The sequence below is a fragment of the Petaurus breviceps genome, unplaced genomic scaffold, assembly GCF_028583685.1.
Source record: "Petaurus breviceps papuanus isolate PSGF00001 unplaced genomic scaffold, PetGlider_PUasm1.0 90808, whole genome shotgun sequence".
NCBI lineage: Eukaryota > Metazoa > Chordata > Mammalia > Diprotodontia > Petauridae > Petaurus > Petaurus breviceps.
Genome location: NW_027187349.1, coordinates 14,518,825 through 14,542,283, shown reverse-complemented (window position 1 = coordinate 14,542,283; position 23,459 = coordinate 14,518,825). Strand labels below are relative to the sequence as shown.

The following is a 23,459-nucleotide window of genomic DNA, read 5'->3' as shown; positions in this document are numbered from 1 at the left end:
TACAGAGAGTACAACTCCCATGGGCTGGCCCCAGTTGTTTGAATGCCAAACATACATTTCCCTAAAAGTCTATTTTATAGGGAATTCCCACAAGGCAAGCACTAACACAAAGATCAAAAGAACTATCCAAAGACACTCTCAAGGTTACTCTGAAGAATGTTGGAAGTGATTGTGAGACATGGGAGATCGTAGTATAAGACTGCCCAACATGGCCTGTCTGCATCAAAGAAGGTACTGTGCTCTATAAGAAAAGCAGAATTGCATTAGTTCAAAAGAATGTCAAGGAATAGGTTGTTCTAACTTTTTCTAGCTAAGGTTCAACTCTTTTTAACTGTCTTCAAAAATAAAAAAAAATCACTATTGATTGCTGCCTTCTAGATGGTTTAGTTTTATTTCTTAAATTATCAAAATTATTCAGCCTTTTTTGGTGATCCAGAATCACAATTGTGGAAACTAATTGTCTTTCTCCCCAAACCTACCTTTTGTCTGAACTTTCCCTATTACTATTGTAGACACCCTTAGCCTCTCAATCACTGATTTGCAACCACAGTGTCATATTTAATTCCACATTCTCACAAATCCTACATATTCATTCAATTGCCAAAGTTTCTTTCTTCATAACATGGAAAGACTGAGTCAATGCGATAAAAATGACCATACTAACTAAACTAGTTTAGTTATTCTTTGCCATACCAATAAACTACCAAAGGATTACTTTTTAGATCTAGAAAAAATGACAATATTATGTGTTTGTAAACACAAACAGCATGAAGTATCTCTCATGTAAGAAAAAATGTATTTACATGTTATATTTAGAACTTTTTCTAAGTCTATAGGATCACAGATGGAGGGTTTTAAGGGAACCTAGAAATCTTTTAAAGCGCTTAATTTCATAGTTAGGGAGATCAAGGCCCAGAGAGATTTAAAGTAATGATTCAATCTCAGGTTCTATGACTCAAGTTTCCACCATGCCAAAATGCCTTCCTAGAATATGAAGGAAAATGTAAATCAGTGAAAGAATTGAAGAATTAGTGTCACACACAGTTGAGAATTGAAATATGGCAAGAAGTATAATTTTAGAAAAATAAGATCAATTATAAATCTGAAGTTTTACATTCAATTGTACATGATTGTATAAGCAATTATGGTTAAAACAGAACACATATTTTCCCTCTAAATGAAACCACAGTTTATATATATATATATATATATATATATATATATATATATATATGTGTGTGTGTGTGTGTGTGTGTATGTATATATATATTTAATATCTCTTGAGTTATAAAGAACTCTCCTCATGTCTCATCATGGCATAGAGGTGACACTGGGTTCTCAAAGAGTATGAGAGAGTTCAAACATAGACATACTCACTGGGTCTGTTAAGTATGGAGAGGCTTAACATTAAAAGGATAGCGGGCAGTTGACTAATTGATTTTTTGTTTACCATGGCAAATTGTTAGGAATATTCCCACAAGCAGTTATGATGTGAAGAACGTGGGTTCTATGGTGGTAGAGGGTACACTAACATTGATCTTTTTAGTATCAAAAATTTTTGTACTTGGCATGTGATTCCTTTAGTTTGGGAACTTCCAGTGAGGAAACACTGCCAATGCAGATCAGCACCTGCTCTGATTTTCTGGAGAGTTGCCTGAAGGCCCTGAGAGATTAAGTGACTTGTCTAGTCTAGTTAATTAATAGCAGCAATATGATTTGAACCCAGGTTTTCCTGACTCCAAAGCTGTCTCCGTAGCACTGCATCTCCCCTCTTAAAAATATGAAAACACAACCAAAACACTCAGGTATGATAAACTTTTAAGGCTAAGGTGTTTTACTTGAATAGACTTAAAAATTATAGAAAATACCTTAAAGCTTGCTCTTAGACAATTTGCTTATAAGAAAACTGTTTTGAAATCTGGTGCTACTAAGAGAATAATTTTCCATGCTATTTCTTTTAAATGCTTGCTCATGTAAAGAACAGTGATCCTCTCCTATCACCAAGGGGCCCCATTTCTGCCTTTATATGGATCAGGCTTATGTCCTGAGCGGGGCTAACCTCTAAAACAGGACATCAGATTTTTTGTACATTATGCCCCCATATCAGGGTAGAACATGGGGTAAAAGTCTCATTAGCATACTTTTAGGTTTTGATCATCTTTAGGGTCTCACCAAAAGGAATTTAACAGGGTTTCTTCCAAAAAGGTACTAAATAAAATAGGTCCATTATAAGACAACTATCTATTTCCTGTTCCACAAAGGAAATCCTTAAAATACAAAATATCAATAAAGCACTCACTGTCAAATATTTAAAATATGAAATAGTAACTAAATCCATCTTAATATACCTTCTTAGTTGATACTTAAATCATTAAGGTAGGGAAACTTTGTGTGAGTGTTAAACAGGTGTTTCACTTCAAACTCTCTCGAAGTCCATATTTTTTGGCTGGTTATGACCTGCCTTGAGCTTTGTCATGTCCTTTCAGAAAAGACTCATAGGAGCCCCAAAAACAGAAACAGAAAATGGCACTCAAATTATTCATAGAAGCCCACTCCCTCTATTTAGAACACAAGTCCAAATGTACTAAAATGTCATGCTTTGACTTGAATTCTCTCTGTACCTTGATCTATTGTAATTTCCTGGTAGTAGTAAAACTTTCCTAAGCAGTTATGGAGATCACCTTGTTCTAGAAACCAGGTCTCAAGAGTTCCCAATTTCTCAATATCATAAGGTTAGTGCTAAGGTCAAGAAACACCATTATGGCTTGGTTACTTGTGCTCACATAAAGAAATATAAATCAGAAGAGGCATCTATGAATTTGCGCTCAATTCTCAGGCTCACCTATGTACAGTAAGCAAGTATTTGCACTTAGTATCATATGTTAGTGGTTGTTATTACTGCATGGAAATAATGGGATTCCCTCCCCCTAGCTCACTGAACATCTCAGAGAAGGCTTGACAAATAGAATCATATGATATGCTCAATAAATAGGAAGAGGGAAAAAGCAAGAGAGTAGAGTCACTCCTCAACACTACAGAGTGGATGACTCCCCCTAGTTCAGTGTCCATCTATCTCTTTTGCATAGGCTTCTCCCCACCTAGAGAAGAGTACCAATGGACCAATACAAAGCCTCACTGTTGATAAGCTCAGGGTCACCTGTCTCTCTGGAAGTGGCTAGGATATAGACACAGCCCTTCATTAGAAGTTCAAAAACCAGAGAATGTGTCACTAGAAATTTTTGTTTTCAGTCATTTCAGTCATGTCCAAATCTTTGTGATCCCATTTGGGATTTTCTTGGCAAAGAGATTGAGTGGTTTTCCATTTCTTTCTCCAGCTCATTTTATAATAAGGAAGCTGAGGCAAAAAGGGTTTAGTGATTTTCCCAGGGTCACACAGCTAGTAAGTGTCTGAAGTCATATTTGAACTCAGGTCTTCCTAACTCCAGGTCCAGTGCCCTATCCACTATGCTACCTAGTTGTCTGTCTGCCACTAGAAATGGCCAGGATCAACTCCACTATCTATAGGGTGCTCCCCATAATCCACCTTTTCATGCTCCATGGAGGGTACAGAGAGGGTTCATTCCACTTCCCCACCATGCTAATCTAATTAGGGGTCCATTTTCAAAGGAAGTTTGAACTTTACCCTTTGAAACTAGCCTGAGATGATAAGGCATGCATACAGAAACCAATCACCAGACAACCCTTTACTTTTTATTCTCATAAGTAGAAATTATTGAAATCCTTCATCTTACAATTAATTACCTTCCCCACTGCAGGTACAAACAGATGTCTTGAAAGACTTGGAAACAAATGTGTAAGCTTGAGGCAAGAGCCTAGATGGAAGTTGATATGGATGATGAATTACTACCTTCCCTAGAATCAAGAGATTAAGCGTGATTCTGTTACTAACTTAATGTGTGACTAAGTCATTAAAATTTTTGCCTCAGAGGTGCCTGAACTCTTCATCACTGGAAATACCCAAGCAGAGGCTGATTGGCCATCTATGCGGGATGTTATAGAAGAAATGACTGAATGGGATCGGAGTTTAGGCTTAAAGTATTCAGGGTTGCTCTCAATCCTGGAAGTCTAAAATGCCACAATTTACTCATTTGTAAAATGGGAATTATAATGCCTGCTCTCCTTTCCTATCAGAATTGTTTGGAGAATTAGGTGACAAAATAGATCTTTGAAAAGTATATACTAATGTGCAACCCAACAAGCATGTATTAAGTACTATTTTGTGTAAGGCATTGTGCTGACACATGTAATTAAAAAAAAATCTAACCTCAAGGAGCTTACGTTCTACTGGGGCAAAGTATTAAATATATAAATACATAAATATGTACTTGACAATTTACACAGTGTAAAATCACTAAATATTGGAATGGGGAGGGGTTTCAGAAGAGGCTTACCAGACAAGGTAAGGATTTTAAGAGGTGGCAGTGAGACAGGTACACAGTTCTGGCTTGGGGATAGCTTATGTAAAAGTATGGAAGCAGGAGATGGATTATCAAGCTTGGGGTACTATTAGTAGACCATTTTGACTAAAACACTGAGTATATGAAGAGGAATACTATGCTATAATCCTGAAAAGGTAGACTGGGTTAAATTGAGAAGGGTGTTAAATGTCAAGCTAAAGAGTTGTCATTTTGTGCTACAGTTACTCAGGACCTCCTGAAGGTTCTGATGCAGGGAATGACTTAGTCAAGCATATGCTTTATGCATATGTAAGTGGAAATATATTTGTAAAGAGCTTTGTAAATCTTTTCTAAAACTATATAAATTCTAGATGGGCAAGTGTTTTTTTTTCCTTTTTACTTATATACCATAAGGAAACAAGTAAAAGAAAAAAGAGGTTTGCCCCAGTGGAATTCTCCCTTCTGTAGACATTAAGAGCTGTCAGAACAACTTTCCTTTTAAGTTCTTTCTACCTTGTTCAGTGTATCAACACGAATTTGAATTTTGATTGTCAGTTGTTCAGAAAGCTAGAATTCTGTCTAATTCTTTCTGGGAAGCAGATAGGGAATATCCCCAGTAGAATCAGTGATTGGCCCAATGATCTATGGAATAACCTGCAATCTTTGCACTTAGAAGAACAAGCTTATAGTAAAAACAAACCAATCCCAACCCCAAAACAAACAATACCTTAGAGATGATTAAGTCACCCTTTTTCATTTGATCAAGAATAGACTGAGGCTTAGAGACCCTTTGTATGTTTACGTTGAGCTAAAAGTTCCTTCCCAAATCCATATGCTTGCAAATCATTTTAGTAATAGTCTCCATTTAGTGATCAAAATTGTCTTTGGACTCTGCAATCAGTCAACAAATGAATTGTCTAATATAAGTAACATGTGCTAGAGTTATAAATACAAAATGTCAAACAAAAAGTTCTCCTCCCTTTCCTATCTTGACTCCTCGGTGAACCAGTTCAACATTACACCATCCTAGTCTTGCAAGTCCCTTGCCCCCTTTCCTATCTTGCTCTGCCAAGGCTCAGTCTTGAATTACTTCTGCCATCTATTGCCTTTGATCCTATTCATGTGCTACTTAATGAAGCTGGAGAACATAACCAAACTGTGCTGACTTGAGTCCACTGCAAATTTATGTTGCATATCCTCAATTGACCCCTCACTGTATCAAGGCAATTCTTTTATACCTTCCTAATAAACTTACCATTTCATTCACTACAGTGGTTTTTCCAAGTCTTTTCATTCCTCCTCAAGCCTCCCATGATTTGCTCTACTCCCCCCCTCTCAGCTGAGCACCTTGTCTCATATTTCACTGAAAAATTGAGACAATTCATCAAGAGATCACTTTCTCCCCCTCCTTCATTCCAAATCACTAAGATGTCTTCTACAACTCTCTCCTCATCCCTCTCTGTAATGCCATGCACAGAAGCTTTCCAGAAGAATGCTACTGTGAACTTTTAAGTTCTGATTACACAGTATAGTGAACACTCTATTTTATTCCATTACAAATCAAAGCAAAACTTTCACAGAAAATCAAGGTACAGCATTCACAATATTACAACTTCTCAAAGTACAATAGTCAAAGTCTTCCACTCATAGGGCACTCTTAAGTTAACTAAATCAGTCCCTTATTCAGCAAAGTCTTCCACTCTTGGGGCAAAGTCTTGATTAACTCAATCAGTCACTTGTTCATTAATCAATTACTAAGTATCATATACAAATCCCTCCACTCCTAGGTCACTAGTAAACTGCAATGTCATCTTTACTCAGTACCCAGGGAGAAGTCATTTCATCTTGACTTGGGGCCTATTCTGAGATTCCCTGAATCCCCTTCCATAGTCCCAGATTCTATCTGGATTCACCAGATTGTCACCTGGGTTCAATGGCAGACAGCTCCCAGTTCCTTGTCCAGTTCTCCGGGGAGGTCCTGCTCCACCCTGAAGTTCACAGGGTCTGGTCCATATCAGATCCTTCACCATTTCTGCTCCAGGGAATTCAAGACTCAACCAAGCCATAAACAAACAAAGTCTCAGTATCCCAATCATGTTGCCTCAGTCACCTGGGCTCCTGGGTGCTGGCTTCTGGCTTCTGGCTGCTGGCTGAGGGCTGTGGGCTCAGGGCTCAGGGCTCCTGTTCAGAAGAAGCTCCACCATAAGTTCTCAGGAAATTTTGGCTCAGTTCTCCATTCTCTCTTCTGTAGCTGCTCTGCCACCAGATGCTGGTCCCAAGAAATTCTGGCTGTGCCTTTCTAGGGCTTTTCTTATATACATACAGTATTAGCTTCCTGTTTCAACCAACCCCTTCCTGTTATATCAGCAACAGGAGACAGGAGTTCATACCTTCTGTTTCCCCAACAGAGGCTTGATCAGTTACTAAGCGCTAAGTACCTGCTACCTTTGCCAACACAAAGGGATCTTCAAATTCAAATTACATTACCATTACACTCTCTCACATGCTTATGTGGCCTTTTTTACCAAAGTCAATTTTTCAACATACACAAAAGACCCCATTCCTTCATGTCATCTACATCAAATTGCTTCTTCTACTATTACAACTCCTTCACTTATCTTCATTCTCCCCTTCTGTAGTGTTTCCTTCCCTACAGCCTACCAAGATGCTCATATCTGCCCTATCCTCAAAAAACCCTCACTTGATCCATCCATCCATCCCTGCTAGCTATCATATCATATCTCCTTCCCCTTTTCAGGGCAAATTCCTAGAGAAGGCTTTCTGCAATACATGTTTCTCCTTTATTTTCTCTGATTCTCTTCTTAACTGCAATCTGGTTTCCAGCACCGTCATTCAACTGAAACTACTCACTCCAAAGTTAACAAAGACAGTGTCTCAACATGGTCAGATACTAAGTGTCAGGACCTTAGACTTCAAATCAGCACTAGACAAAAGCAGTCAAATGATTTAATTAGCTCCCCTGGTTGGGTGTGATCATTAATAACTTCTGCAACATAGTCACTGCACTTTAGAAAATGGCCATGAAGACCTAGACAATGTTAGCGCTTCTCATTAACCATGAGATCATAGAATCACTGGATTGTAGGTTTCAAGCTTGAAAGAACCAGCAGAATCTAGTCCATCCCTCACATTTTACTGATGAGGAGATGGGAATCTACTGCCATTTAGTGAATTGCCCAAGGTTATACTGTTATCAATTGGCAGCACTGGGATCAAACTCAGTTCCTGTGTTTCTAAATTAAGTTCACTGAACAGCTATGCCCATTGGTGACAATTGAGAGTAGTTTCTACACATAATAAAAAATGCTGACACAGTATCTACTAAGGAGATAAGTCATGCTGATTAGCAGAAAGTAAAAAATCATGATGGCATTACCAAAGGACTTCAACAGCTCTGCAGCAGCTGAGATCTGAGCTGTCCCAGACCTGCATGCACCTTCTTGTGCATGGGTTTTCTATGTTTGTGTCTTCCATCTATGATCTTTAGATATGCATGTGTGGTTTTTTATTTCTCCATGTATTCTACATGAGTCAAGAGGCTGTTTGAAAGAGCCATTGAAAGATAAATCATTGAAAAACAAGCCATTGGAAGACATGGAAGAAAAAAGTCTAGGGCTCATGCAGGTAAAGATAGGTAAAGATCAAAGAAACTTTAGGGGGTCAAAATTAACTTTGTTGGAGCAATGGGAATAAACAGCTGACAAGAGGTTTCAGTTAAGTAATTTCTGATTGGTTAGAGAGAGGTAAAACCACAGTGAAAGTTTCAGTTCCAAATACTGCTCTTCAGTGCCCTCTAGAGCTTATAAAGGCTCCCATGAGTGCTTCACACTCTGACGGAAAAACAGAAATAGAAACAATAGATTTTGTAGCTTCAGTACAATATAAGATGCTGAAATTTAATCAGACAAGGCAGAATTCTTGTGCATAAACAATTGGCTATTGTTGTTGACCTTGGCCAGAGAATCAACCTGCTTGATTTTTTAAAGAATTCCATCTTGACCAGACAACATCTATGCTGGTGAATTAAGGACTGACTAGTCTTGTTTGTCTTGCTCAGAGAATCAACTAAAGCTGGTTTGTTGTGAGCTTTATTTGCTACAATTTGTTTGGAAAGCAGACCATCCTGACAAGTAAATAACTGGCTATGTGTGTTCTGTTGTGTGCACAAATAGTAGCTTGAAAAGCTTTGCTGTTATCTTGTTTAAAAGGAAATGCTACTCAACTTAATTATTTAACAATTCTTCCGTGCTCTTTAAAGAGTTTTATCCAATTGTGGGGTGGCTAGGTGGCACAGTGAATAGAACACTGGTCCGGGAGTCAGGAGAACCTCAATTCAAATCTGGCCTCAGACACTTAACACTTACTAGCTGTGTGACCTTGGGCAAGTCACTTAACCCCAATTGCCCTGCCTTTCCTCCTCCAAAAATAAATAGACAGATAGATAGACAGACAGACAGATGAGTTTTTAAAAACCCCAACAACTTATAAATGCTATGATAATTTGAATGTAGGATATTGGGAAGAGGACTGATCAGCTGAAAAGTGCTTACTATTAGCAAGAAAGCAATTAGCAGTAGACTTCTGGGAGTCAAAATAGCACAGTAAACAGGAAATCACCTGAACTCTCCCAAATTCCCTCCCAAACTACAAAACAGTGCCTCAAAATGAATTCTAGAGAGACAGAACCAACAAAAAACAATGTGAAAAAATTTTCCAGGCAAAAACAACTTGAAAGGTCAGCAAGGAAAGTATGTCTCACTTGGGTAAAAAGGGAACACGAAGTCCAGGGCAGGCAGTGTCCCAGAAAACCAGCAGTATGCTCAGCCTCAAGAAGCCAGCTGGAGGTTCTGAACCATCGTGTAAGTCAGTGAACAAGGGACCAGTCCAGCATTAGGTGAGAGGCCAACCCGCCACCCCCATAGTCCTTGAGCAAAACCAAACTTCCCCCACCTCAGGTCTCAACACAATGCTATGCAAATGACCAGAGTCCCACCCTAGTCCCAGCACAATGCCAGTCAAATGACATGGCCCCATAGACCCAAGTACAGCACCAGGCTCTCTGTGGTTCTGGTGCAATACTAGTCCCACATCTCCCATGGCCCCACCACAGCAACAAGCAAGAGGCCAGACCACCCTGTGGCCCTGGCACAACACCAGTGTAATAGCCCGACCTGCAGTCCCCAGTACAGGAAACTTGGGACAGTGCCCCCATTCACACCAGAAGGAGAGTTGAATTTTTAAAAGAATGAAATAGGCTGGGGGAAATGACTAAAAAGAAGAAAAAAGAAAAAGAAAGAAAAAGAACATATCCATAAAGCATTATGATAACAGGGAAGATCAAAACACAAACTCAGAAAAGTTTGAAGCCTCAAAGAAAAATGAGAATTGCTCTCAGACCCAAAAAGAATGTGTAGAAGAGTTCAAAAGGGATTTTAAACATCAAATAAGAGAGGTAGAAGAAAATCAGGAAAAGGAATGAGAATGATGCAAGACAATCATGAAAAAAGTCAACAGTTTGATAAAGAAAGCACAAAAAATGGGAAAAATGTTACAAAAATTTACTAAAAACAAAACAAAATCTCCTTAAGTAGAATTACTATAATGGAAAAGGAAATTGAAAATCTAAGTGATGAAAATGACTCTTGAAAAATTAGAATTGGACAAGTGTAAGCTAATGACTCTATGAGAGATCAAAAATCAATCAAACAAAATCAAAAGAATGAAAAAAATAGAAGAAATTTTAAAATATCTCACTGGAAAAACAACTTACCTGAAAAATAGAGCCAGAAAAAATAATTTAAAAATTATTGTACTACCTGAAAGCCATGATAACAAAAATGACCTGGACATGATACTTCAATAAATTATCAAAGAACATTGCATTGAAATTCTAGAACCTGAGGGTAAAATTGACATTGAAAGAATCCACAAATCACCTTCTGAAAGAGATCCCCAAATGAAAACTTGAAGGAATATTTTAGCCCCATTTCAGAACTCCCAAGTGAAGGAGAAAATATTGTGAGTAGTCAGAAAAATATCAGATATAGTGGAGTCATAGTAAGGATTACACAGTATTTAGCAGCTTCTACATTAAAGCATCAGAGGGTATGGAATATGATATTCTGTAAGGCAAAAAAGCTAGGACTACCATCAAGAATCACCTACCCAGCAAAACTGAGCATAGTCCTTCATGGGAAAAAAAAAATGGTCATTCAATAAAATAGAGGATTTAACACAGCACTCAAAAGAAGTATAAAAAGGTAAAAAGAAAAGAAAAAACATACAGTATTCAGTAAGGTTAAACTGTATGCATCCCTACATGCAACTCTCAAGAACTATGTCTCTATTAGGGCAGTTAGAAGAAATATACACAGACAGAGGGTATAGGTATAATGTGACTTTGATGGGATGATATAAAAAATAAGGGATGAGATAGGAAAAATGGGGTAAATTATCTCACATAAAGGAGTACAAAAGATCTGTTACTGTGGATGGGAAGATAAGGCAGTAAGCATCAGTTGAACTTTATTCTTATCAGAATCAGCTCAAAGAGGGAGTAACACACAATCTGTTGGGTATAGAAATCTATCTTATCCCATAGGGAAGTAGGAGGGAAGGGAGTTAAAGAGGAAGAGGGACTAACCAAGGGGAGGAAAGATTGGGGGAAGAAGTGGTCAGAAGTAAAACACTGGTAAGGAGGAAAAAGGTGAAGGGAAAGAGAGGAGGATAAACATGAGGAAAAACAGGATAGAGGGGAATGCACAGTTAGTATTCATAACTGCAAATGTGACCCAGTCCAGACAGTGAGTAGGTATTCAAATGTCCAAGAGAGAATAGTGAGGTTTTAAAGGAGTTATAGTGCTGCATAATCCATGAATTAGTTTTTTTATTAATCTAAAGTGTTTTCCTCCTCTTTCAGGTCTCAAAGTGTTCATCTACTACAGAGGTAATACCTTATCTCCTTGACAACTAGGTAAAATTCTTTTTCTTTACACAAAAGTGTATAAAATTGGAAGGAAATAATTTTATGGTTAATTTCTAAAGGTTTTTAAGGGGGAAAGCATTCAGTTTAGCTTTATTGCTGATGTGGATAAATAACTTCGATATTTTAAAACTTGGTATAATTGACAAATGAGTAAAATATTTAAAATGTGTTTATTCAGAGTTGGAAAAAATCCTTTATGAGTTTTGAGTGCCACTTATTTCCTGATCCATACCCTTTCACTTGTCATGAATAGGATAGCGAAAGAGATAATTGTACATATATTGAGGTAGGGTGGTGGGGAGGAGGACAAACTGTGCTTGCTTTTACAACCCATTGGCATAAATTTCAGTCTCCAAAAGCAATATAACTGATTTATAAACATATTGAAAATGGGACCCATTGTGTTTATTTCTAGTAGCACGGTGCAAACGCCAAGTGTTGCTATTTCTCTGCCAGGGTATGGTGAAATTAAGCAATATACAAGGTCCAGCAAAATTCACTAGTTATTCATGCCTTCCCAAAAATGAGACATTTAGAATTGTTGTTTTTTTCTTATTTTCTTAATAGTAAATGCCAAATATTTTCTCAGAATACATGAAGGAAGGAAGGAAGAAAAAAGAAAAGATAAAAGGAGAGAGCAGAAAAGGAGGGAAGGAGGAATAAAGAAAGGAAGGCAATATATTGAAAAATTATAATATTCTCAAACCTCTCTGTGGCTGAAATTCCATTGTGTACAATATTGAGAGGTACTTATAATCTCCCTCTCTGTGTAAACATAGACACATGACCTTACTGAATAATTACATTTAGGAGAAGTTTTAACACCTACTTTGATGACCAAGATATCATAAAAAATGATTTCACTCTCTTTTCCTTAATCTTTATATTATTTTATCAAAAATTGCAGAGTTCTTTCTCCTTCAAAATACTGGACACATTGTATAGCAGAAAGAGCACTTAATTAAGAATCATGAAACCTGGGTTCTGTTCCTATTTCAATCACCAATTTGTGTGATTGTGGGCAAGTGCCATAATCTTTCTAGGTTCTCATTTCCTCATCGGTAAAGTAAGGCCTGCAAAGTGAGTAAGTAAGATCCTGCTGCCTTATCCAATTATAAAACTAAAGGACTGTACATGAATAAAATAGTAGAGTTTAAATCATGTCTTCAAAAAGATGAAAAATATGTAGTATAATATAAACCAATTAACTTCTTTGACCTTCATCAATACTGTGTGCTATATAGATATTAGCCCTATTGTCTGAACCAAGAATACACTATCTACAAGTAAATGTTGAAATTATAAATTTAGAAAGAAGGAAAACTGAGTAAAAAAACTATTTTTAAATCTTTAAAATCAATTTTAAATTTTAGATCAATCTCTTTTTAAAGATCTATCCAAAAATATCTTCCCCGTGTAAATTGCATTTATATTTTATCATTCAATTTTCTCTAATCATATTCTTTGTGATTAAAAATCAAATTGTAGAGCCTTCTAAAAGCACAAAGAATATGTCCGCCTAACAGTCTAACAGTTTAGAAATCTGCTTGAAAATTAGAAGTAAAAATCACATTTTCATTCAATTAGCAGTCAGCTCAATTCTATAAAAGATATGAGTGTATTTTCGATGAGCACTCCAACATTACTGGGTGTGTATTTTAATATAGCCTCTGAGATTTTTTGAAGTTCACCCTATCAATATTCATATTATGCCTGGAAATACAAATCTTTCCATGTCCAGGACAAAAGGGGATTTGGTAAAACAGACCACCCAAGGAAGTACAGCTATAGTATTTTGCCAGGCTGATGAATGCAATATGGGATTTCCAGACCATCTTACCTCTTCTCAGAATCACCAATGGGAGATAGAAGTTCAATTGTGAATCATCATTACAGAAGAAGTAAAAGAATCAAGTCATTGTTGAGGTTTGGGCTTTTGATGTATTTATTTTTATAAGTGCCTAACTTCCCCTGTCATACATCAATTCGAGATCCCAGGCTTTCAGGTCCCCTGCTGTCTTGTAAAACCCCAACTTAGAATGTCTCTTAGTGTTACAAATGAGAACTTCAGTATGGAATAAGAAAAGCACCAACCCAATCATTTATTTGCCTCAAAATCAAACCAAGTATGTTTGAGGTTAGGGACATTTAGATAATTTTCCCCATTAACTTATTTTCCTTTATGTTTTGTACATCCTTTTCCCACAGCCAAAATGACTTTTTCTCTACTCTGTTATTTCAGAAGTCTTATTTAAAAAAATAGCAACAGATGAAATGTGTTTTTGCTTTCAAAATTGGATACATAATCTAGTTGGGCACAATAATTTTCATTTTATTTTTCTCACCTTAAAAAAGAAACCCTGCCATATTGCATTTTCATTGATTGTGTTTACCAGTTCAGGTGAGTGATAGGAAATAAAGGAATATCTTTCATGAAAGATATGTTTAATTGACTTAGCTCTACTACAGGATTTTTTCTGCTCAGTTCTCTCCACGATGGAATAAATGAGTTCACATAAAGGAACAGAGATACTCTGACCAAAGAGAATGATAAGGAGAAACCCCAAAAGGTGATCAACAGACTTTCCCTTGGCCTCTTCAAAAAGGCATGTTAAGTACCGTTCTCTTTGAGAAGAGAATGAATCTAATTGTGCCTTAGAACACACTTATGCTCCTAACGTGATTGATTCTTTTGTGCCCGAGCCCCACTGAGTCTTGTGAACACAAATTTTTTAAATTAGTTGTGTCCTCAATTTAGTTCTAAGGTAACCCCTGATCTCCTTGCCATATATCCTATCATCTGCACAAAAAGAAAAAAAGGAAAAACTAAAATAAAAAAACTAAAGTAAACAAACAGTTACCTTTCTGTTTTATAATAAGTTTCTACTAAATCTACAGAAAATAAGCAAGGAATTTGCAGTAACAAATCAAATGGGAAAGATTGAAAGCCAAAGAAGTCTAATCAGTTAATCCTAGTCTCATAAACAATACTCAAGAAATTAGGCCTTGCTCTTTCTTTGTTGTCCATTCCCTTACCTATGCCCTCTCTAAACAGAATCACACAAACTAGTAGTTAAAAGGAGCCTCCAAGGTCATCTAGTCTAACCTGATATACAAGGAGGAGTGGGTAGAGTGCTAGCCTCAGTCAGAAAGATATATATTGAAGTCACACCTCTGGCATTGGTTATGCAACGCTAGGGGAAGTCACTTAATGTCTCAGTGACTTAGGCAACTCTTCAAAATTGAAAATTGAAGGGGGGGGGGGTGTTGACATTTATTGATAGAGACAGCATTGTCACCAGGAATTCCTGAAACGAATGGAATCTTAGGTCCTCTACAAAAAGTAAAATCCTTAACCAATGGTCATCCAGACTTTGTTAGAAGTCCCACTATTTCAGACAACCACCCATTCTACTTTGGGACAGCCCAAGTGGATAGTTTTTTCCCTAAACTGAACCCAAATCTGCCTCTCTGCAACTTCTGCCCTCCGGGACCTCTAGTTGGGTGGTTAGACACAAGGGGTAAAGGTTCAGGACCAACATTGCAGGAGATCTTTAGCCAAGTGTACCAGGGGTCTGGGCCTAGCACCCATGGTGGTGGTGATGGTGGTGGTGGTGGTGGTGGTGGTGGTGGTGGTGGTGGTAATGATGATGATGGTGGTGGTGGTGATGATGATGACTATAATCATTACTGTCATTGTCATAATTAATAGTAATAATAATTTTTATTTAACAAAAATATTTTTCTCTCCCTATCATTGTAACAACTAAACCTAGTTAAAAATTTCCCTGCTGTCCCTGGCGATAAAATATGTCTCGTTTTTCATCCTGAGACCATCATCTCTCAGTCACTTCATTATTGCTCCTGTGGAATCATAAGTAATCGGACATTGAACTCTATACGGTTTATCATTTTATCAATTATCTGGATGGGTATAGATGGCATACTTATCAAATTTGCAAGGGATAAGAATCTGAGAGGGATAGGTAACAAACTGAAAGAACCAAGAGATAAAAAGGCAGGCTCTTAGAGAACTGTGTAGAATCTAAGAAGATGAAAGTCAATAGTGATTAATCTAAAGTCTTGCACTTGGGCTCAAACGAACTTCACAAGGACAGGATTAGATAGTCATGATAGAAGTTTGCCTGTAAAAGATCTAGGAGTTTTAGTGGTCTCTGGAGAGCTCAGTATGCTACAGAAGTGCGATGTAGCCATGAAAACGTTAACTCAATCTTGGTCCAAATTAAGAGAGAATTACTTCTAGATAAAAGACCCTTGTGTGTTCTTCCTTGTTTAGATAAGATCTAGAGCAGGAGTTCTTAACATTTTTTTTTATTAAACCTAGTGAAGGTTATGGACCCCTCAGAATATTTCTCAGTGCATATTTATAAAATAGATAAGATTATGTAGGAGACTAATAATGTTGAAATAGTAATCAAAATATCTTTGAAAACAAATTTGTGGAGTCCATGTTAAGAATACCTGATCCTTTATCTGATCACAATCTGTTATTTTTCTACCTTTCCCTCTGCCTTATAACCTCAATACCTTCTCCTCATTTTGGGTAGCTAGGGGGTACAATGGATAAGAGCACTAGGCTTAGAATCAGGAAGAATGAGTTCAAATTTAGTTCAAATCCAGCCTCCGACACTTAGTAGATGTGTGATGCTGGGCAAGTCACTTAACTCCTGTTTGCTTCAGTTTCTTCATCTGTAAAATGGGGATAATAATAGCACGTAACCTCCAGGGTTGTTGTGAGGATGAGATGAATTCATAACTATAAAACACTGAGTACAATGTCTGACACAGAATAAGTGCTTTCCTTCAGTTCTTTGCACTGGCTATACTCTCCTCCCTTCTCCAATATAGCAACTCAACCGTACACAATTTTCTTCTCTACGTTGTTCTCTTCCCTTGCCCTCTTAGCCTATTCTTGCCCTGAAACCCTTCATTTTTGGATTATTCCCTCCACCCACTAACTTTACTCCTTCAGAATGATGGTAGAGAAAACTGTGAAATGGTGCCAAGGAGACCTATGTATTTATGTTACATAATCTCCGCTGTGCATTCATTATGGTGAAGCGATGTTTTTACACCCCCTTATTGGCAATATCACTCATAAGAATGATTTTTTTCAAGCTTTTTCTTACATCATCAAACATCCCAGTACTTCCCCTACCTCCACTTGTCCTAGTACAAACACAAGGAATCTGACATCCCTCTGTGGGATCTGGTGAGCTCTTAATCACTAAATCTAATGAAATTTTCTTAGTCCTCATCCTTTTTGATTTGATTTCTCTTCAGCCTTCAATATAGTCAATGGTGCCCTTCTCCTAGATGTTCTTCTTTCTAGGTTGGCACACTGTTTTCTCCTGGTTCTCCTTCCTATCTGACCAGTCCTAAGTCTCCTTTGCAGAATCTTCAATCTGGTTGTATTTGTTAACCATGGCTGCCAACCAAGGCTCTATCTTAGTCCTGTTTCTCTTCTCTTCCAATATTATTTCTCTGGTTATCTCATCAGCTGCCATGGATTCAATGATTATATTTATGAAGATGATTCTCAGATGTATTTGTCCCATTCTAATCTCTCTCCTGATCTTCAGTAGTCACAGGTCTCCAACTTTCTATTAGGCATCTTGTCCAACATGTCCAAAACTGAAATCATTATATTTCCTCCAGCCCGAACCTTCCGAATTCAAATATTTAGGTCTTTCCATTGCTACATACTGGCTCTGTTCCGAAGTACTAATTGCAAATAGAATTAACAATTAGAACTCCATAGGTTTAGCCTCATACCCTGAAAATTGGCACAGATGACAAAAAACCAGTTAATTTTGAAGTGTTTCTGAGCAGACAAATATATAGCATACTCTTGGAAATCTGTGAACCATATCAAAAATTTGGGAAAACAACTTGAAATGAAGAAAATGAATATATTACCAATAATCCTTGACCCTGTTTGTCCTCCTTGCTGGACACATACCCCAAACAGATTCCAAAACTGAAAAAAATTTTCAATATATGCTATGATATTATTAGTAGCATTGTGCGTGTGTGTGTGTGTGTATGTGTGTGGTAGCAAAAACTAGGAAAAAATTAGGTGACCAGTAAATGAGGAATGACTGAATAAATAGATAGATATACACACATATGTATGTATGTGTACATATACATACATATGTATGTTTATATGTATATATGTAGAAGTATGTAATAGGATATTTTTACTGTACTGTAAGAAATGTAAACATGGGAAAACCAGAGAAATATGGGAAGATCTATATTAACAAAGACTCTTAAAAAAGGCAAAGACTGCATCATAACTAGAGAAGCAAATAAATAGAAGTAAAAAAAAAACCCACAATAGACAGATTGACTACCACTCTGTGGAGGGGGCAGCTAGGTGGTACAATGGATAGACAGAGGGGCCTAGAACTCATCTCCCAATGTTCAAATATGGCCTCAGATGCTTACTAGTTGTGTGACCCTGGGCAAGTCACAACCCTATTTGCCTCAGTTTCCTCATCTGTCAAATGAGATGGAGAAGGAAATGCCAAACAACTCTAGTATATTTGCCAAAAAAAAAACCCAAATGGGGTTATTAAAGGTTAGACACAATTGAAAAATTACTGAAAAAAACAAAGTAGAGACCTGTCCTGGTGGTCTTGAGACATGGGGCTTCCAGAGAGGAGATGGCTGAGATGTTAGAAGTAAGTCTTGTTGATGCCTCTTAGGTTTTTTGTTTGTTTGTGTTTTTCTTTTTATTTTGGGTTTTTTTATGCCCCATTCATTTCTGAATATATGCTCTGATCAGAATTAATTTAATTAATTAAATTTCTTTAAAAAGGTAAAGCAAGAGCAACCAATATAAGAACCATTCTGATAACATGTACTGTTCTGTCCTGGTAGTGCTCAAATCTATGCTGACAGAAGAAAGAGATCTTTCTTAACCTCCCTCTAACACAATTATTAGCTTTTAGTTGGACAAAATTTGGTTTCCTTTTAGTAATCTCTCCATTTACATTGTTCTAGTCCTCTTTTATTACACCATCATATTCCATTACATGCATATATCATCATTTGTTCAGTCGTTCCCCAGTCAGTGGTCACCTACTTTGTTTTCAATTCTTTAGTGCCCCTAAACTGCTCCCCAAACAGAGTTTCCTGCCAGAATCTCTCCTTCCTGTTCAAAATTGTTCCCTATCCCCTTTTCTGTCTCTCCCAACCAATTCTGTTTCAGGACTTCCTTGGTTCATAGGAAAGGCAAAGATAACACACTCCAGTACTGCCTGGGCCTCACAAACAATGGAAACCTAGACCTGGCCAGAGCTTACTCCAACCAACTCCCTATTCTCAGATTGCTGAGATTTGGCTCCTATCCTCCCCTCTATGGGAGTGGTTTATTAGAATCCAGGTTCACCGAGAAATTGCATAAATGGACAGTTAGTAATAATAGAACAGCAAGAACAGAACATCTCTTGCATGTCTCTGTTCATTCAGTAAAGCTACCCCCTACATCTGGAATATACCCTTTACTCAACTCCACCTTTCTAAGACCTTATTTTCCTTTAAAAAGCTCAGATGAAATGCTTCATTCTCTATGAAGTCTAAAGTTGCCCTGCCCCTACAAATGAGCTTATTTTATTGACCTCCTTGAGGTCAGGGACTTCTTGAGGATAGAGACAGTTTTTTTTTTAATTATTATTACTTTTATTCTTGTCTTTGTATACCCAGTAATCTAAATCGGTACCTTGCACATAAGTGTTTAGTAAGTTTTCAGTTGAATGGTACTTGCCCTCCCAGTTTCTGACCAATCAGTGTAGGTTCATAATACCTTAGACAGTTCCTATGAGATGTCATTAGTCATTCAGACAACACTGTGTGGTAGAAATAGCTACAGGTCTTTCTAGACACTAGACCTGGTCACCTAGCTTCTAGTTTCCAAAAGCCCCCAACACAAACCTTGAGCAGCACACATATCCTCCCAGATCCTTAATTTCCTAATTATGTGATAACTTTATTATATATTTAAAAGGAATAGCGAGTTGTACACAATAGATTTGCAATTTCACGTACAATCATTTTTTTTTTATTTTATGTTATGGAAAGCCTGTTGGATTTCTAAAGTTCAGAATAAATAAAATTAAACTTTAATTAAGTTTTAGATTAAATTTTAATAAGAGTTTAAATAATAATAAATTTTTAAAAGGGGGTGGTTAAATAGATCCTTTTCCTATCTGGCAGGGTTGCACTGAATTGAGTTACCTACCTGTGGGGTTGTATTAAGGAAGAAATGAGATAAGTTTACTTCAGGAAAAGATAATAATAATAATAATAATAATAACAACTGGCATTGATATAGGGTCTTCAGGTTTAAAAAGTACTTTTTTCATGTATTCTCTCATTTGTATCTCAGAACAACCCCACTATTATTATCTCCATTAGAAACCTAGAGAAACAGACACCTGGAGGTTCATTGACTTTCCCTCGCACACCTGAGAAATGCTAGAAATGGTCCTCAAACCTACAGCACCTAACCCTATACTTTCCACTACTCAGTATTACATCATTCATCTCACCTTCATCCATTTCAGAGAAGGCTAAACTGTGAGGAAAAAAAATAAAGTAATCACTGCTTAGGATTTCACCTCCTAACTGGGATTTGGAATGTAACGAGCTTAATATTTTGTTTTCTTTCCCTCATTAATTCATTTAGAAAATAGCTTGGGAGTGTCCCCAGCAGAACAAGCAGCTACCCATCAGCACAGTAGGACCAGATTAGTGGTTGTTCAGAACTCTTTCCTGTTTTGTTTCCCTTTCTTCCTTTTATTTCCCTGCCCCCATTACCCACACACACACCAGAAAGTTTCCAGCAGTGTTTTGTTATGCCAACTCTGAGGGAGTTTCTGAAGCTTCTCTAGAAGGAAGAGGTTACCCTAAGAAGCCAGCAGGTAGGGAAAATATGACAGCAGTTCCTGAGGCTTTTCTTTTCTTTGGACCCAGCAGGGGGGCCTCCATTCTCTTCAACATGAAATAAATTATCTATTCTTAAATTAAAGATCAGAATGCAATTGTTTTAAGGAAAACCTTTAAGAATACTAACTTGCAAAACAGATAAATTAGAGGGTAGTTCATTGCATTACAAAATGTTTGGTCCTTTAAAGAAGGGTTCCCTGCTAGCTTCTCTTTATAAGAATTCCCAATTCCCCACTGCTCCCCATGCTTTGTTTACAGATTCATCACCCACTGGGCAAAACGTGGAAGAGGCAAAGAAATTTAAAGTCAAAAGGTGCCTCACAGCCTTGGTCCTTGGAAGAATAATCAGGAATAAAGATAAAATATCTTTAAAGTTAAACCCTTAAGCATTGGGGAAATAAGATTTTATGTATACATAACTTTAGGAATATACCTGTTGTCAGGTACACCTCCATGGAGGCCTGGGAGGGAGTGGAGAGATACATATAGTGTTTCTAAGCAGCTAAAATGTAGAACCTTGGGACAAGAATGATACACCTTGCAATTTTAAACAGTTTTCACAAAGTCCCATGGAATCTCTAATTTCCACTTTGGATAGAAGCCAGTGGCATAAACAGGCAGAGTGGTTAATGCTCTTAGGAAGGGTTAGAAACCATATACAGCTTAGCTCCTTTGGGCTTTACCTAAGCCAGCTGTGAAATTAGGGGTTTCACTGCCCCCTGAACTTCTGTTTGAAATGAAACTTGTTTGTCAACAAGACTTAAGAACCAATTTCCCTCAAACATTTGGTAGTGCCTCTAGTCTACATTTCCTTTTTAAGTTTTGAATGAACTAACTCAGAATGAATTCCAAGGTTTCTCTTAAAACATATTCCTTTGGGGTGGGGTAGGGAGAGGGAAAGAAGAAATATAGGGACCAAGGGTGGTGTTAGTGATGGTGCTTTCACGAAGAAATCACAAATCTTTATACTCCTAGGATTTAGACCCTAGAGCAAATGAGTTCTAAGGTCTAAATCCTGTGGCACTACAGTCTAAATTCTCAGAGTATGATATTATTTTGTAGTTCTAAGAGATGTGGTAAATGACTCACTTCAAGCCAAACAGATAGTGTGAGTTGGGTTTTTAGATCCAGGGGTTTTCCTATGATATCATTAATCATACTACTACACTTCAATCTCAAAGAGATGAGTAAATGGGATGATTTTATTTTAGTTTTCTTCTCAGTAAGAGACTTACATCAATCATGTGTTACGGAACAAGGTATTGAAACCCATTTAAATCCATTTCCAGGCTTTGAACAACAGGGGTGCTGTAAGAGAACTCACCAGAACTGTAAAATCTAAGTTGAGAGTCTTTGGTAAAATGGACTGAATGTAAACCCAAGTATAAACTGCTCCCACCTTCATCACTGCCAGACTTTTCCATTAAAGGGAATGATGGAGATTTCTTCTCTTAAGATCAGAGTCCTTGGATCATTTCATTCATTTTCATGTATTTTATTTCATTTTTTTCTATTTTGTCTTTTTTTTTAAATAGAGGCAGGTAGACATAGCATTGGATAGAGTACTGGACCTGGAGTCAGAAAGACATGAGTTCTAATCTGGACTCAAACACTAACTAGCTGTATGATCCAAGACAAATCGCCTAACCTCTTGTTGTCTACCCCAATGTTCTCAACTGTAAAATGAGGATTGGAGATGAAAATAGGAAACCAGTTCAGTATCTTTGCCAAGAAAACAACAAATGGGGTCAGAAAGAGTTGGACATGACTGAAAAAGACTGAACAACAACAAAATCAGAATAATAGCAGCACCTGCCTCACAGGGTTGTTATGAGTATCAAATGATAAAATGTTTGTTTGGAAAGTACTTTTAGCACAGTGCCTAGAAGATACTAGATGTTTAATAAGCTGTTTTTTCCTTTCTTTTTTTTCAGAAAAACATGCTCAGCAAATCTTTAAGAAGAAGCTGTGTGAGGCAATGGAAAGAATATTGGATTTACAGACAGAGAACTATGAATGTGAAGGTCAACGAGGCCCAACAATTCCCAAGATCAACTAGGTACTAAATGGTTAGGTGACCTTAGGAAAGTCACTTATCCTTTCTATGTCTATTGCATCATCTTTAAAATAAAAGAATTGGACCAGAAGACCTTGAGCTCCCCTTCAGTTCTATGGTCAGATAAAGCAAAAACTTTCTGTAGTACAAGAAAATATTTAGGAAACTTTTTTAGCTAAATGATGATATAATTCCTGATTACTGTAACCCATTGCTAAGGTTTGCCCCTTCATATATACCCTTGATACATCTTTTCCCATGCACTCCATGAAATCGATCTATCACTCACCCTTTCTGTTTTTCATGCATATTTAGTCTGTACCTTCCTACTGGCTCCTTTCCTTCAAACTATGAATAGGTCTCCTCCATTTTAAAATATAACTTAGAATCCATTCTTCATATTGCTGCCCAAGATTTCACTCTTCAAATCTTCAGGAGGTCCCCATGGCCTAATAAATTATAATTTCCTGATCCTAGCATTCAAGGCCCAGTATAGTCTCTCTCCAACTTCTGTTTTCATTTCAATTTAATGCCAAATGAAACTACTTTCTGCCCCTATTTTAATTTTCTCTCCCTCCTCTTTGTGGATTTGCTCACAGTTCCCCCCCATTACAGACACTGGCATCTTTTGAAAAAAATCTCAATCTTTTTTGGTCAACTCACATACATGGAGAATTCTCTGACACTCTCCTTTATCTTCTCCCTCTATCTTTACCTCTTTTGCAAATGAAATAACTGTCTCTCTCCTTTCTTCTCCCCTCCCCCCATCTCCCCCTTCTCCTCCTCCTCCTCTTTCTCTGTCTCTGTCTTTGTCTTCGTGTGTCTCTTTCTCTGACTCTCTCTGTCTCTGTGACTCTGACACTTTGTATGTCTCTGTCTCTCTATGTGTGTGTCTCTGTCTCTCTCTGTCTCTGTTTCTCTTTGTCTGTGTGTGTGTGTGTGTCTCTCTCTCTCTCTCTCACACACACACACACACACACACACACACTCAAATCTCCCTCGC

At 37.4% G+C, this 23,459-nt stretch overlaps 1 long non-coding RNA gene across 1 annotated transcript; it reads left to right on the top strand.

The window, feature by feature from the left end:
- The first annotated feature begins 114 nt into the window (after positions 1–114).
- On the top strand, positions 115–22,547 carry LOC138147931 (uncharacterized). Its single transcript, XR_011164930.1, has 3 exons — positions 115–231; positions 11,359–11,412; positions 22,335–22,547. It is a non-coding gene; the product is annotated as an uncharacterized lncRNA (long non-coding RNA).
- The last annotated feature ends 912 nt before the right edge of the window (positions 22,548–23,459 follow it).